Source organism: Oenanthe melanoleuca, chromosome 2 (genome assembly GCF_029582105.1).
Source record: "Oenanthe melanoleuca isolate GR-GAL-2019-014 chromosome 2, OMel1.0, whole genome shotgun sequence".
NCBI lineage: Eukaryota > Metazoa > Chordata > Aves > Passeriformes > Muscicapidae > Oenanthe > Oenanthe melanoleuca.
In genome coordinates, this window is record NC_079335.1 from 91,230,165 (window position 1) to 91,247,526 (window position 17,362).

A 17,362-nucleotide genomic window follows, 5' to 3' on the forward strand; every position below is an offset into this window, starting at 1 on the left:
TTTTGGACTAGATCAAATTTGTTGAAAGGGAGAATTCTCCTGACCTGGCAGACAGTGAATATTTGGACAGAATCTGCTTACTTTATCTGTGAAGTGAGCTCTTAGTTCTTGATCATTTCTCTATATAACTGCATACAAGGTATCTACAAACAATCCAATATGCTGGTTTTGAGACCAGAAAAATACGGTGCTCCGTATTAGTCTCAACAGTTTCACAGACAAAACAGAGACAGATAGTCCAAACAGGAACCATGAAACGCCACAGTGATGAAAGGGAATATTTTTCATTCCCAGGCACGTTACTTGCACACACAATCATCACCAAACCACTAACCACTGCACAGTAACAGTGCTCCCTGAAAAGGCTCTTAAACTGCTTTTCACTGTGCTTGCTCAGGGTTCCAGTAAAGACTCACCAACTTCAGTGAGTTTAATCCAGGTCTCAGCAAACTAGGTACTTGATTAACAGAACACATGAGCTTTTTTTTCTTTTTTTTCCTTCTTTTTTTATGAACAAGTTCTTTGTCCTAACTCATTTTGTCCATAGACACTTAAATTCAAAATAATACTTTCCAGAAAGTTCAAATTCAATTGCATAAAATTAGGAATACCAATAAGCACACAACAAATTAGTCCATCTCTAAATGAATATCAAAAAAGGGTAAAATAGACCTAAAGACTAAACTTCCACAATTTCTGTGTAGAAATCTTTAAATAGGTGAAAAAAGGATCTCTTTGAACTTAGGTTTTGTAATAGGTCAGGTCTACAACATGATTAGCCAAAATATTAATGAGAATACCACAATGTCACTGCCATTTATAAAGACTACTGAAAAAATGGACTGAAAATAGCTTCTGCTATTAATGTTTGCTTTTAATATAGATGAGAGTTTGAGTTTTGGGTTTTCTTTTATTTTAATAGTGAGACTTTACTTTGCATTTTACTCTGCATTTTATCTTTTCTTAAAATATCATTAGCTGATGTAATTTTAGAAGAGGTCTATAGTAACACAAATGAAATTGGTAAAGTAGCCTTTTCTCATGAACAAAAAATTTAAAAAAATGTTCATCCACCTTTAACTGGAGTCTGGATATGAAAATAGCTATACTTAGCATTGCATTACTGGTCAATAAATCCCATATGAAGTCATCCTATGAAACCATGTATCAACTCAGTATTTTCAGTTAAAAACTTTTATTACAAAGGAAAATACCAGACCATGGGTGTTCTGACAGCTGGCACTGCTACATAAGAACAATTCTTTTAAAATTAAAATCTAACTGCAGTTGTTGACATATTCATGACTGAAAACTTAGTCATTTTTCTTCTTATTACTGGAATTTAGGAAGGTCAGGATTATTTTTGTAAGGCACACTACAAATGACAAAGCGGCGCAGGAACAGCTGCGCTCCCCCCGGTGTATGAGTACCTTCAATTAAGCATATCCCACTGAGACTCCTGAACACTGCTGTTGACAATTAATGTAGCTTGTGAAGATAAACAGACATCAGTTTCAAAGTGAGGATCCAGCAGACAGTGGTCTGGAAGTAGAAATGTCCATTTCTTTAAGTGAACACCTATGGCAATTCTAGTTGTGAAGGTACAGCTAAAGGCTGTAGAAGTTTGGGAAAACAGTCCGTGAAGGGATCCTTCCTTCTTCTGACTCTGGTCTCCATCTGCCTTCAGGAGGCCTGACCTGCTTGCACTATGGTTAGTCCTGGAGGAGAATAGATTTGCTGGTTCCAGACATTGTTTGGAGGTGCCTACCTCCAGACAGTTTGACCTGGATTTACATAAGACAGCTTACATTCCAATCTCTAGATGCAGATGGACTTTAGAAAAAAAAGGAGCATTTTCAGTATCTTACCTATTTCCAAGACTGAATGAAAAGTTGTGGGTACCTACAGCTGTGAATTTTGCCTTCAGACTTATATTTCTGTATTTTTAGAAAACAAGTTCATATCCATGCATTTGTGTCTCCACTATGCTTCAGAGCATGCTTTGAAGCACTCCTCTGGCCTGTAGGGTGGCTGAGCTTAGTTTTCACAGTGAGGTATTATTGGAACTTTAAAACAATGTTAACCTGAAGCAATGTCTCCATATTCTGTAGCAGCTTCTTCTGGCCTGACTTCAGTTTCTATCCACCAGATATATTTCTCTGAATAAAAACCAACCTTTTTCTAACTTCTCCTCTCCCTTTCTAAATTGACGAAGTTCTTCCTGTGCTTCAGATGTGAAAGGACCAACCCTCTTTCCAGGCATAGCATGTCTTTGATAATATGTTGGTGCTAATGATAATTTCACTTTAAAGTTGATTAAAACCTAGTTAAAAAACTAGTAAAAATATTTCCATTTATAGTACATTACTATAATGGGAAACTCAGTAGATATTAAGTGTGAAAAAATATAATTAATTTTTGTCAGAAATAATTAACCATAGCATGCAAGGGCTTGATTTTACTATGTAATATTTATTTGCTTTGTGAACATTCATTTTAAGAAGCCTTTAAATTATCTGTAGTGTTTTCATTAAATGTTGCTATGAAATATTTATTGGTAGGTAAAAAAAATGTTGAACTGATGTGGTCACACAGTAAACCACAATTGAATTTAATTCCTGGGGGAAAGAAATTAAATATCAATTGCAAAGTAAACCTTTGTTATATGGAAAAACAAGTAAGTTTTGTCTATTTAAAACAGCTGATTTGCTTTACAATTTATTTCTAAAAGGAAAGCATAAGTTTCTGTTACAAGAAAAGGTTTGTTGTGTTCACTGTCTTTACCTTCAAAGACCTTTTCAGCATGATTTAAAAGATTGCCCTTTTTGCAACTTGTCATGCTCCAAATTGCCACTACTAGGATAACAACAATCAGCTTTTGTGGAGCACAGGTATGAGGCACAGGTAAATCCTGTGCTTCCTCTGCCACTTCAGACTAACACTGCATTTCAAACTGCATAAATATGTAACTGTAAAAAAAGTGGAATGCTGTGCAGGCCCTGACTTCACAGAGCTCATGTGCTACTTTTTAAGTGTGTCCTTAAATACTTGTCTAATTTTGGTAGTGCTGATGGCTGTAGACATATTTGTTTAAATCCCCATCATCCCAAGCGAGGCAGAATTCCAAACTTGAACTACCACAAGAAATAGGTCCTGACATGAGCTGGCAGAGGAGATCCCACTTCTCTTATGAGTATGCAACAAGCAATACAGGCTATATGGATATAGCAAATAAAACTGGGCTATAGGGTCTTACATTCTCCAGCCCCTCCTGCATTTTTGGTTGGCTGTTAAAAGGTAATGAGATCTGTGGAGTTTCAGCAAGCTGTCTTAACAATTCTGTGAAGTAAAAATATTCCCTTGTTCTTCTTTTAATATGGTTTAGCTTTGGTTTTTCTTATTTTTAGAGGTTTTTTTCCTCTCACTTGCCGGCCCTCCTATTATTCTGCTTTGCAGGCACAATCAGACCATGAGATGAGGCACACTAACCAGTTTTTTTCTAGGTTCAAATATTTTTAATATCTTCTTCAGGACAGCAGAAATGGTCTATAAATGGCCTTCTACATCCAGCACAGGTTTTTTTCCATATTTCTTTAAAAATTGTACCTAGACATGTATTTGGGCTTTTTTCTACACTCCTCCAAATAAGTCAGCTTGTTGCTTATTACCTCCCTTGGTGGGGCAGAGAATATAACAGTAACAGAATTCCAAGCTTAAAAATTAAAATAATCATTTATGGGATATTTTAATGTGATAGAAGAAATGCTGTCATGAATCAGTGAAAAAAATAAATATGTTGAGACAATCAACTGAGGCAAAATACATCCTATGAGGAGACGGGGTGTTTAACCTGGAGAAAAGGAGGCTCAGGGCAGACTTTATCACTCTCTACAACTGCCTGGAAGGAGGGAGTAGCCAGGTGGGGGTGAGTCTCTTTTGACATGTCTTTAGTGAAAGGATGAGAGGAAGAGGATTTGAGTTGTGTTAGGGAAGCTTCAGGTTAGGTATTAGAAAATGTATTTTCACTGAAAAAGTGTCCAGGCATTGGAGCAACTTGTGTAGGGAGATGGTGGAATTTTCAAGAGGTTTCTGCATGTGGCAGTTGGGGTAAGGCATAGGAGTAGTTATGGTGGTATTGGGGGAAGATTAGAGTGGGTGATCTCAAAGGTCTCTTCCAACCTTGTCAAGTCTGTGATTCTGTGGTTAATTTATATTTATGGCCAACAAAGAAGAAGAACTGAGTGTTTTCAGCCTACTGGTAAACAGGTGGGGATCACAGTAGCTGGGAGGATTGCCAGGACAGGAAAGAGAACCTAGAACTTGTAACTATCACAGGAATTATCCAGTCTAGGAATTGGAAAATGCCAAAGAACTGGAAGGTGGTAATAGACACACTGATCTATCAGAAAGTTGTATGTGGTAGTGGATTTTTTAAGTGGAGAGAGTGGATAATGAATAATTGAAAATGAGATTAAAATATGATGAAAGGAAATGCAAGCAAGAAGCATTTTTTTGGATAATTGTTGAGTAGAATAATATACAGTGAGACAAAAGACACTGAAGTTTGGTTTGTGGACATGGATGTATAGCCAGAGGGTCAAGGTGAGAGCCGTGTCCCTGAGGAAATCGTCTCCTGCTCTGCTGATGCTCAGCACTCTCCGGAACAGCGGCTGCGCCAGCCGTGGAACTGTCCATGGTCCTTGTCAGAACCTCCCCGAGGCCACTTTCATTCACATGCACAACCAGAAGTCCATGACTAACCTCTCAACTGGATTGGTTTCCTCCTTCTATAGAAAACAGATTATCAGAGCTGGATATAAGTAATGGACATTTCCTCCTGAAATTTTATGTACCAGTTTTAATCATTTAACACTGGGTTTTTCTTGTGTCCAAAATGGCACTCTTATTTAAGAGGAAGCACGTTCCTGGGGGACAAGAAAAGATTCACATAAAAAGCTTCTCCTTTTCTCCTTTTTTTTTCCCTAACAATTTAATTTTGTTTCAAAAACCTTTGCTTTTTTTATTGAAGGAGGACTGTTTCATGGCAATAGCAGCCTACAGTTTCAAAAATTAATTTCTTAATAAGAAACATGGACTAAAGCTGAAAAAGAATGAAGAACTTTTGGTTTTCTAAGCTTTGTGCTTCCATTTTTACTAAACTATATTCTAGAAAACATATTTTACTAAGAGAGTGTACTGCAGCTTATTCTTTTATTGCATTGATTTAGTCCGTTTAAGTCTGTTTTTGTTTCTTTCAATCCCATTCAAAACACAGTCTCAAAAAAGTGTAATTTTATCAATGTTATTGCATTTCAAAAAAGTAAACTAAACCATATTACATGAAAGAGAAATAAGATGTTATATCTAAAAATGCTTAAAAGTAAATAATCTCTCCAGGTTGACACATGCCTATCCTATCATACAGTTAGACTACTTTAAAGAGACCAGTAACAAGTTATTCAAAGCTGACATGCAGCACCAGGCCTCTTTACAGATTTTCAATCTACATTTGGGTTGCTTTCATCTTCCTCTCAGCAAAGCTCCATCTTAAAGCAATCTGTGGAAGAGGTGCATGAGTAAGGAAGAGCATCTTGTCTTTTCATCCAAAGCAGAATCTTTATGGTGTGCAGGAGGTATAAAAACAAGGTTGAAATTAAATGATGTTAGCTGGAATGCCAGCAGTCAGATGCTGAGTGAGAAAAATCTAGGTGCATTTTACTCATCTCAGTGCCCCGTGAGGAAACTCATAAAAGAACAAAGTGGTGGGGACCACCTTCCAACAGACCCACCCTTTTCTAATTCTAACACATAGTTAGAACAAGATGTTTTACAATCCACATTGGATGTACTGCACTGAAAAGGGACACCTAGGATTCATATTTAGGGCCCTTGGATCTGGTTGTTGACCTTGCTAGAACCACAACCTCAGGAAGACCAAGCGGCACCATAAATGATTGATCGATCATATCTGTTTACATTCACAGGATGCATTTTGTTTTTTCTTACTGAGTTACATTTGATATTACTTCTTTCATTTGATCTCTTATGCTTCAGCAACTGTCATAGCTCTAAATTTACTGTATTCACCCTTTCATTTGTATTGTAGCCATTGATCAAGAACATAAAACTATTCTTTTTAACTCTTGACACTGAAAATCCCTCTAAATATGATCCTAGCACAGAGAAAGGACTACTGATTTTCACTTTCAGCTAAGTCACAAAGGGAAGTAGGATCTTCAAGGACCTATATAGCCAAGGAACAGTACAAAGAACTCTATTAAGATTATTTCCTTAGATGTTCTAGGATCAATGGGTCTTTTCAAGGAACTCTAGAGATCAGATTTAATAATTTTTACAAGATTACTGATTGTGGATTTTATTTTCACCTGCCTTTTCAATTTTTATAATTAGTTTCAAACATTTAGAGAAAAATTTTTCTTGATATGTTGAAATACTATCTCTATGTTCCCTCCACTCTTGGTTACAAGTCTAACTTCTTGACAACTAGCAGTTACTATCTACTTATCAAAGCTTGGGAAATTAACTTCAAAGAGTTTTCCTGAAGAAAGTACTCATTCCTAATATAAATTACATGTATTCATTCTTATAAGTGTTATTTAATGTTCTCAAGTTTAAGTATTTTGTTAGATTTTGGCTGGTTGGTTGGTGATTGGTTTGGGTTTTTTTACCCACTATAGTATAGACGACCTTCAACATAAAGTATTGTTATCATCTTTTCTTTCTCAAGTATTGTCTCTACCAGCTTCAGTAATGACAGAATATAATTTTAATAAGCTATCAATAATGCATATTATCTGTATTTTTAAACATTCAGAAGTTAAAGGACTTTTATTCCATATGTACATTATAATTTTCATAGTATCATTGTGGCTGTTCTTGTTTTCTGTGTTTTTTGGCTTTGCTGCATCTTTCAGACATGTATCTCTACTTGCATGCCTCAAGTGTGTGCCTTTATGCTCAGAACTGAACACAAACTGTCTATGTGTTGACTGGTTCACAAGAGTCTTTTCTGTAGCAAAACTGTATTTTCTCCCTTGAATTTGAATAAATAATGGCAGAATTTCTTTCCAATTTACCATGCCTCTATAGGATTTTGTTGTTTAAACTGCTATAGGATCTGTCTGCTATCCTAGTTCTATGCTGATCCATGTCCTAGTGTTGTTATAAAACTTCTCTTCTTCAAGGCCTGGAATAATGACATTCACAATGCTTATGTTTATTCTTAGTGATCAGATGAGTTATACCTTGATTAAACATTGCTTATACCTACTAATGACTAAGGAAGAGGAGAAGAACGTCTGATATTCAGAATTGCTGGCTACTACTGGAGTTATTTATGAGATACACACACTCAGACACTAGTTCATCTTTTCTGCTGCTGGAATCTAAGAAGTCCAGGAAAAAAAAGGATTGTAATTCTATTCTGAAGTTATCATCCATACCATGAATGAGAAAGAGTAATCTTGCTTGGGTCAACTTGAAAAGTTAACCAGGAGAATTTACCCACAATGTGTTTTTCAGGTATTTGTGGTGCCTCATCAGCAAATCCACAATTTGAGAATATTATATTGTGGCTACTCCCACAGTATTTTCTGTAAATTTTTAAGATAGACCTCAACTGTTTTTAATCATCTGTGATATAAATTTAGAAGCTGATACCGTGTTAGAAAAAGCAGCTAGTCAGAGAACCAGAGTTCTGCTATTTCAAAGGTCCTGGGACAGACAAGTTCTTGTGTGCACTTGGATTCTGTGGCTTAACCCTAGCAAATCACCTGGAGCAGAAATACAGCAAGTCCAACAAATAGTTTTCTTTGGACAAAATCTGCATGATTTCTATGTGTTTTCATAAACACCTGAAAGAAATACTGCACATCCAGTGATGCTAAATATGTTCAAATACAAAATCAAAGTCCATCCAACTCATATATACAGTTTAAAAAAAAAACAAAACACTTTACATTGCATAGCATGATACCATTTCTTGTAAGTATGTCAAGCTGTGATTTTATCTACACTAAAAACCAGAAGAAATCTTAGTCCACTCTTCTGTTTTAGCCAAATTTTAGAAATAGATTTGGCAAAAATTCTCTATAAAACTGATACTGTAATTTTCCTGTCCACCCTATATTTTTGCAGCACTCAGCAGCTACTTCTTGTTTTGATTGGAAAAGACCTTTGTGAGCATCAAGCCCAACTACAAACCTAAAACTGCAAACCCACCACCAAGCCTTTTCCTAAGCACCACATCTACACATCTTTTAAATTCTGCCAGGGTTGGTGACTCAATCACTCGCCTGGACAGCCTGCAATCCTCCATTTAAAGCCATGTTACCTGCTAAGTACAGTAAATATAAGATAGTTGATGGAAAAATGATGGATTTTTTTTTTTTTCAAAATAAGCAATTTTTACAATTCTGTAATAGGAAAGAAAATCAATTCAATAAGAGAAGCAATCTATTAGGCATTGACTATGAACAAAGGGAATCATAAGGCATTGAGCAAGGCATTCTAAAAGGCAGAAGAAAGCCTATATTATTTTTATTAATAGACTATAAAGGAAAACTACTCCAATTACAAGTCTTTTTTGTACTTTTGCTAAAATGTAAGCATCTATCAATGTGTTACAAAGCCTACTGCCCTCCTTGGGTTCTGTAAGGTCCCACTGAATCTTGTGTGAATAGTCTATGTCATTTAAAAATATAAGAACATTACATAACAGAAAGGGGAAAGATACATAAGGAACATCGATGTTCAGAAAGCTTTTGCTGCACACAAAAAGTCAGAGTATAACAACTACACATTGTTATTCAGAAGGATTTTTGTCTTTAGTCCATTGTAATGGTGGAATGTGCCACTGGAGTTTAAGGGATTATGAAATACGTTAATCTAGTCTCTTCCAAGTTTGAGGTTACCTTTTTGTCAGGCCTACCATTTCAGATTAATTGCAGATATAACTGAGGAGGGTATGCTCACTTTCTTGTTGAATTCTAAAAGTCTATCTTAATTCTTACCTGTAACACTTCCCCTCACCTTTGAAATGTCACATACAATTATAATTTACTTTCTTACAAGGAAAATATCCAGGGACATTCCCTCCAGAACTTACAATATAAATCCAGATAACATAATGGGAACTTTATATGTGTGACAAAGGAACCTGTCTGAACAAGAAGCTTTTGAAAAGCTATGCTGTCAAAAATAGCTGATGGTTTGGAATGAACTGAGCAAACAGAGAAGATACTTTAAAAGAGGGTTTTCCAATATAACAGAAATAGTAGGTTTCCCAAGGAAGCATCAATTTTGCCTACAAAATGTTGAAAATGATATGTCAAGTCTGTGCTATACAGACTGTGCCTGTGCTGTGTCTACTCCTATTCTGTACAAAGAAATAAAAAAGTTACTCTGAGTAACATGAACATATACTTCTGGGAAAAAAATCAACACATCAGAATTGGACCATGCTATAACCCTGAATGGAAGGTATAAGAAAAAGATTCCTTTTGAATAACTTAAACTTGAGTAAAGACTGGCAATCCATGGTCCCTCCATAATGGAAAAACTTGGTTACATTGCAAAATCAAGTTTTGGTAGAGCATTAGTATCTACTCAAATTACACAAGGCAAATTTTAGTTGTTCAGTTGTTTCAGGTGTTCAAAACAGTCTTCTCAATTCTTTTAAGATATCCTTCTAAATGAAACCAGGCATTTCCAGCTTACTATTTGCCCTTTTCTTCAGGTTTAGTTAATAAAGGTCTCATGCACAATAAATATCTGTATATTAATATAGCACCTGACAATGCTTCAAGATTGGTTTATGGAATGAAAATAATAGTTGTTTTATGAGCACAAAAATGAAACAGACTACTGTCCCTACAAAGGGTGTATTGTAAAAATAACATATATACACTTGTAAGCAGAAAAGAAAAGCTACAGCCTCTGCCCCTGTTTTCCATTTTGCTCTCAGCATAGAACAATAGAAACTCCAGTTGGTCATTGCAGAGCTTATTCTCCTTTTGAAAATGTTGACATTCCTAAAAGAATAGGATCTGAAGAGCCACAGGTTTTTCACCTATGGGCATTCAGAGAAGTAGGGGAATTAGATAACATCTGTTTCATGGTCTGCACAGATTTTTCTCTTTCCAATGGATCCTGTTATGCTCACAAGAGAAGCACTTAAATTTCCATGCAGCTGGATGGATTGTTTCATGTTGTTTCATGTTATTTCATGTCATCCTGGCATCCAACCCAATTGTCATTCTGACATGACAAAGCAGATGCCCCAAGTATCATATGTGATGAAACCTTTTTCAGCAGCTGTGAATCAAATGCTTACAAGAAAAGTAAGTCTAATAAGTGCCTCCAGGTTATTTTCAAATTAAGACATTCAAATCAAATGGTTTCATTATTGTCAATCTTTGCACAAGTAACTGATTTCAATACAGGCTATAAGGATTTCTTCATGCATTCAAGATCATAGTGGGTGAGAGTGTCTTGACAGAGCGCTGTCAAGAAGTGTCCTAAAAAAAAAAAAAAAAAGGTTAAAATATAATAACTGCTGCCTCTTTTCAATATACAGTATTCTATCTAGAGCCAGCAACTAAATAGAGAAAAAAATGGGGTGGAGAAAACTGTCCCTAGTTAATTACATTGTCTGGATTTACTTCTTCTAGCCTGACATCTCACATTGCCCACCTGCAGTCATTTCCTCTAGCTGTGTACATGCTCATCAGATAGTCATATGTCCTCTTGTAAGCACCAAGACTGCAGTCCAGCAACTTCTAAACTGTTTGGAACTTTTGTAGACAGGAAAGAAAGCACCAGCAAATACTGAAGCACTTATCAGCAAGGATAGCATGTCAATCAGTCAGTGGAGAGACATGAAACATGTGCCACATCTTCCTGAGAGTCCTGTTCATCATTTCTTAAGAAACACACTAAAGGAAAGTGATGCAGTTATTTCAGCAAAATATGAAAAAAAAAAAAAAAATCAGTTAGTACCCACTTATCAGCACTGAATTTCAGAATCATAAATTTGGTATGGTCTCTGAAAATGTGTGTTGGAAAGTACTGTCAATGAACATAGTGCTGAATGAGACTAAGAAAATCTGCTTTGGATGGAAGTCATGCAGACCTTTTCCTCAGAAGTGAGGCTGGGGATGTCACACTGGGTATTAAAAAAATTAGTTGCATTCTAATTTTCTAAGATTTGCTGTTATTTCAACATTAGAAAATATAAGCATTTAAAAAGAATTTACAATTGCATACTTTCAGCTACATATACATGAAGATATGGAAGAGTGGTCATTTTGGCTGTGGTGGAGTTAATTTTCCTGACAGTAGCTTGTATGGGGCTGTGTGAAACACAGGGTTGATAATACAGGAATGTTTTTGTTGTAGCTGAGCAGTGCTTACACATCATCAACCCTTTTTCTACTTCTCTCCACACCCCACCAGCAAGGAGGGTGTGGGGTGCCCAAGAATTTGGGAGGAGACACAGCCAGCTGACTCCAAGTGACAATGGAATATTCCACACCATGTAACATCATTCCAGCATATAAATCTGGGGGAGGAAGAGGGAAGGGGGAACATTGGGAGTCTTGAAACAAAGAAGATATGCTTAATAGCACTGGTCAGTGTTGTATCTGACAAATGTTATGTAAGAATATGAACACATGATGCACAGGTCAGATAAAGATGGTAACCACAGGTTGAGTGCATACTCTGAAAGATGGGAAATTTTTCAAAGGAGGCCCAAAGATCTCAAAAACTTTGTGTCAAAAATAGGGGAGTGGAAATGTCCATGATCTAGAGAATTGCAGAGCAAACTTTAATGATATTCACTTCAGCCCTACTGAGTGAATGTTTTTTAGGATTGGTATTGCAAATGTTCCACAAAAAAACACAGGATTCCACATGTGGAAATACATTGGACTGGAATACAAAGGAAGTATTGGCCTTATAGTTTATTACAGGGAAAGAGAGAATGTTGTTACTTGGGCTGCAGAACACAGTAGATGCCACTGATGTTTTTGTTGTTGTTACCATATGTTTTGGATGATGATATGACTAACTCTGAAGTCACAACTGACTTCTCTAATCCCTCACAAAGGATAATAAAATGTAATTGCACCCTACATCATTATATAAGGAGAAAGATAGCACTTCTGTGCCTGTTTGTTTACTTCTGGTTGCTTATGGGCTCTGTTTTTCAGCTCTTATAAATACACTGCAGTAGAAACTAAGAAGAACTATTGCACCTCTGGCAAATGCTGAAGTCTTAAGACTTGCCAGAAGTCACAAGGTCCACAGATGACAAGTGAAATTATTGGGTGAATTATTTGGGTTTACTCCTTTAAGTCTAACTACAAAATGAAAACTAATCTGAGATTATGTGCATATATATATACACATATAAAATATATATTGTATATATATAATGTATATGTTATATATTTTTATCATAATATGTAAGTAAAAGCTTTGGTTTTTAAAAGTATTTTTTCATTTATTGTTTTTCTATCAATGTTTCTTCAAAATAAGTAGATTCATTTTGTAATCTACTCAAGACAGGGAAATTTTATGCATGGATTGATTGTACTTCAGTAGTTGATGTGGGAATTACTGGGTGACACATTTTACTCATTATTATTCAGGCATTTAAAGTAAATTATTATCATGTTCCATTTCAGTCATAAAACATACATCTTTATTTATTTAAGCTGTGTTGTGTACTGCAAGTTTTGGGGGTACTGATCTTCAGCCTTGCTGACAATGCAATCAGTAATGATGGCAATTAGGAAAACAAACTCTAGAGCAGCTCAGAGATCATAATTTAAAAATATATATATTTAACTTCATTTTGTTAACTTGTAAATCATTACAGTATTTACAAGATTCCATAAAATAATAAAAAATAAAATAAAATAAAATATTGACATGTTGAAAATACTGCCATATCACTTATGTTCAACTTCTAGACAAGATTCTGCCAGATTAAAGGCAGATGGTTTATCAAAATTTTCATGTCTTTAACACCTCAAAACTTTTATGAATGGAAATTGATAGGTGCCAGGAGAGATGCTAGGATGTCCTAGCATCTAGACAGAGCTATTCCTCTGGCTGAGCTGCAGTACAGATCTTGAAACCTGATCTTATCCTCTGTGAACATGCAGACCAACTATGCCATGGATTTATTAGGAACATGATGATTCTCTCTGTAATGCTTTGGCATAGGTCTGGTGCTTTTCAGAATCATCAGTCTGACTATAAAGAACATACAGGCATGTACTATTGAGAAAATCCCAGGTAAAATTACAGTAAAACCTATCCAGAAGCTAACTTTTGTGGTAAGGACTGCCAGTGTCACTGCTTCTAGAGGAAAATTTCTGTGTTCCATATGAAATGACAAAGATTTTATGCCACAAACCACAAGAAGGAGATTCAGAGCACAGCTGTGTGTTCACTATTTCCACTCATGATAATCTTCCAAGTGTTTCACGTTCACAGAATTGCAGAATCACAGAATGGTTCATTTGGATGTCATCTTGTTCAACCAGAGCCACCCACAGCAAGTTGTCCATGATTATGTCCACAAGGCTTTTGAATATCTCCAAGGATAAAGACTCCACAACCTCTCTGGAGAACCCAAGCCCGTGCCAGTTTTTCACCATTTGAAAAGTTGCTTAGGGCATACTCTGATCATCCAGATCATTAATGAAGGTGTTAAACAAGACTGGAATCCATACTGTCCCTTGGAGCACATCACTAGCTGCTGGCCTCCTGCTGGATTTTGTACCTCTGTGTATCACCAGCTTGGCAAAGAAGACAGAAAGCAGGGAGACAAAAACCATATCATTTCATTTTCATTATAGCACTGGAGAAAAGGTGGTATCTTGCCTCAGCTACAGCATTAGACACAAAGCTGCCTGAAGCAGTGTGTATAAAATCTTCTGCAGAGACCATGAGAGTGAATTATTTTCTTTCTAAATTATTTTTATTCTCTGGAGTTTCAAAACTGTTGTTCCATTCCAAGGGCATTGGAAAAACCAACATCCAGTAATTCTCCTGGTGGTGTCAAAATAAGTGCAGTATCATATTACAGTGTGGCACACTGCATCCTTTCCTTTGTGCCTAGAAGTCCTTGCAGAGAGAGATGGGCAGTAGTCCTGCTTGGGGCAGGCCCATGTGGCTAGAGCATGTGTGTGTAGAGAGTGAATGTGAAGCCTCACTGAAATCAATGTATCCTCCTGAGGGTCTCCAGTTTCAGAAAATGGGACTTCAATACTGAACCCTGAAGGAAAGGCTCTATGTTTGAATAGCCAGGGCAGTGCTCTTTATTATGAAAAAAAAAGCTACAGGAAATCTCACCAGAGATAAAATGCATTTAAATTATTAACAAATACAGAAATATTGTTGTCACTCACATGTTCAAATTTTGTGTAGTTTATTCAACATTACAAAAAAAATACAGAGACTTAGCAAAAAATTTCCCTAGGCACTGATCTTAGAGGGATGTAAGAACATGCTTAATTAAGCACTATGAGTAACTCACCCTGCATTAAAATGAAGTATATATTCAAGACTTTGTATTACAACATCCTGGGGCAGAAGACCATTCTCCCTCAAATGATCCAGAGAGGTTAGAGGGAATGTGGAAGAAAACCAACCGTGCATTTTCCCCTTTCTTTGTAATCACATTTGTGCTTTGGTTTTGCTGGAATTAGATACGGTATGAAAAAACAGAGGAGACAGTAAATTGACAATAAAAATGTATGTCTCCAAAACTGGTGGAGTAAAAGGGGTATGATATCACTGGCAAGTCAGTCTTATTGCATACAAGCAGACAGAATGCAAACATTACAAAGACAAGAAACTTTCTCCTACCAGGAAGTGCTGTCTGGCTGCCTCTCCTCTTAACACTATTGATTATGCTCCCCAAAGGTCATAAATTACTGGAAGAGTTATTTTTAAGAATATTTGCTGAGCCTGACCTGTCAAGAGAGGTTAATCTAATGACTTTCCTAGCTTCAGTCTGCAGTAAGCTAAAGCAGGATTTCTTCTCAACTGCTGTTAAAAGCTCTCACGTCTTCCAGATTCATCCCAACTTGTTATTAAAAGATATAAACGAGTCAGTTCACAAAGTGGTTAAACTCTTCTGCACAGAGGCCACAACAAGGGCACTGAGCAACTCTTAATGAAATGAAAGAGTGTGTGTCTCACCATAGCAAAGCAGTGTATTTATTTGCATGGGGCAGTTCTACCCCAAAAAAGCAAGAAATGAAATAACAATATAGCAACAAAGAACTCACATGTTTGCTTTCACCCAGAGGTATATTTTTAAACAAATATCTCTGGGGGCAAATATTTATTGAGGAAAAAAGGAGGGGGAAAGTCCTCTTTATCATAATGGAGTGATTTATTTATGCTTTTCCCCTGATTTTTTTTTTTTTTTGGGGGGGGGGTGGGGGTTAATGTGGTTTTTTGGGAGTCTTTTGGGGTTTTTGGGCGGGTTTATTGTTGTAGGTTTGTTGTTTGGTTTTTTTTCTACATCTCAAATGTACAGAAATTTTGGGAATTTTTTTTTGAAGGATAGGGAAAGAATGAGGAAAAGGTGTTTTTTACTCTTGGCTACAAACAGGCATTACTTTCCTAACTCAAATGACTTTAACTGATACATATACTTTTACAGGACAGCTCTTAGTATTTCAGAAAGAAGAGGGTAGGTTTATAAAGGAGGGATAGAGGACAAAGTGAATCTTTCCCAGAAAGAATTAACAGAGATAAGGAGTAGTAATGCTGGATTAGGATGCACTATTTACTGTAGACCCTCAAAGAAGGAAAATACCCCAGCAAACTGCCTTGCCACACTTGCCTGCTCTGTGTCCAGACCTGCTGATACATCAGAAAGGTCCTGGCAACCAAAGGCACAGCTTTGGTGAGTGCTAGACATGGCATAGGAACCTTTAAATGCATCTGCCTCGTCCAGTTCTATAAGAATCCCAAAGCAGTGTGTTGAAATTCACAAAATATGAAAGTACAACTTTAAAGGCTTCATGAGTGCTGCTTAGTTCTGTTTGCACTTTGATTTTTTTTTTTTTTCTTTCGTACTTGGAGGCAGCTCAGATTAATTTTACTGCAGTTGAAAATCATGCAAATATAGTTTAGAAGGAGGCATTTAATTCTTTATTGCTCTTGCACACAACACAAATAGCACCTCCAGTACTAACACAGCTAAGTGTTTTTAGTGTTATTCCACTATACAGTACATCACAATGTTAATTTTCCACATTACTTTATTTCTTCTCTAACCCATATTTTACAACAGAGAAAACAAACTGCTTGTAATTACACTGCATGCCAGGACAAATTAAGTAAACACGCATTTTTAATGCTTTTGGCTGTTAGGGTGAGAAACAAAGGGCTCTGGTTAAGGTCAATATTAGAGTTATGCAATTGCTCTGGGATACAAAAGACAAATGCCAGTGATTGAACATTGGTGAAATGGAAACTGTCCATTCTGTGTAGTGTTTCTGAACTCCTGAAAATAATATGCTATTCTGAGATGAGGTCAGTTCTTTGTTTTCATTTTCTTTCAGGATAACACAAATACCAATAATAAATAATAATAATAAACTAATGGGAAAATCTATTGTGTCATTAGTGAAGTGATAAATCAGCAAAAAGTAAATGAGAGAATGGCTATTGAAGATCAGCCTGGTGTTGTGTTTGCTAATGCTACCGTCTCAGTACTACAGGGTGATACTGATAAAGGTTAACAGCAACTATAGGAGAAACCTAATTTTGCTCTCACTGATACTGGTGTAAATCTGACTTCAGTGGAATTATACCTCTCTAACTAGGAAGCAGACAGTGACCTGATGGTTATATTGTTTGGCCATGGACAATGAAGAGTTTTACGTGTTCTTGCCTTTAATGGTATGGATTAAGCCAGAGGCACAACATTCAGGGCAGATGAAACCTCATGGGAAAGGGTACTCAGACTCATCATCTTTACTCAGCCAGCCACAGATCCTGGGCTACTGGCTTATGTACATCTCTATTTTAGTGATAAATTAATCTTTCCCCCAGAACAAGGAATATATTTCTGAGACATTGCCTTTGCTAGCAGGAATGCTTAGTACAAGAAGAGCTGAGGTAAAAGAAGAAAAAAAAATCCACACGACACACTTCACATGGAGAAGATCATGGGAAGAAATAATACTAAGAAAGATAATAGACAAGTCCCTAGAGGGTGACACCAGCCCATTTAGTGATGAATGGACGTTCAGAACATGGAATAGAAAAAAGCTTCCAGCCAAATTTCAAGTAAGAAGTCAAGGAA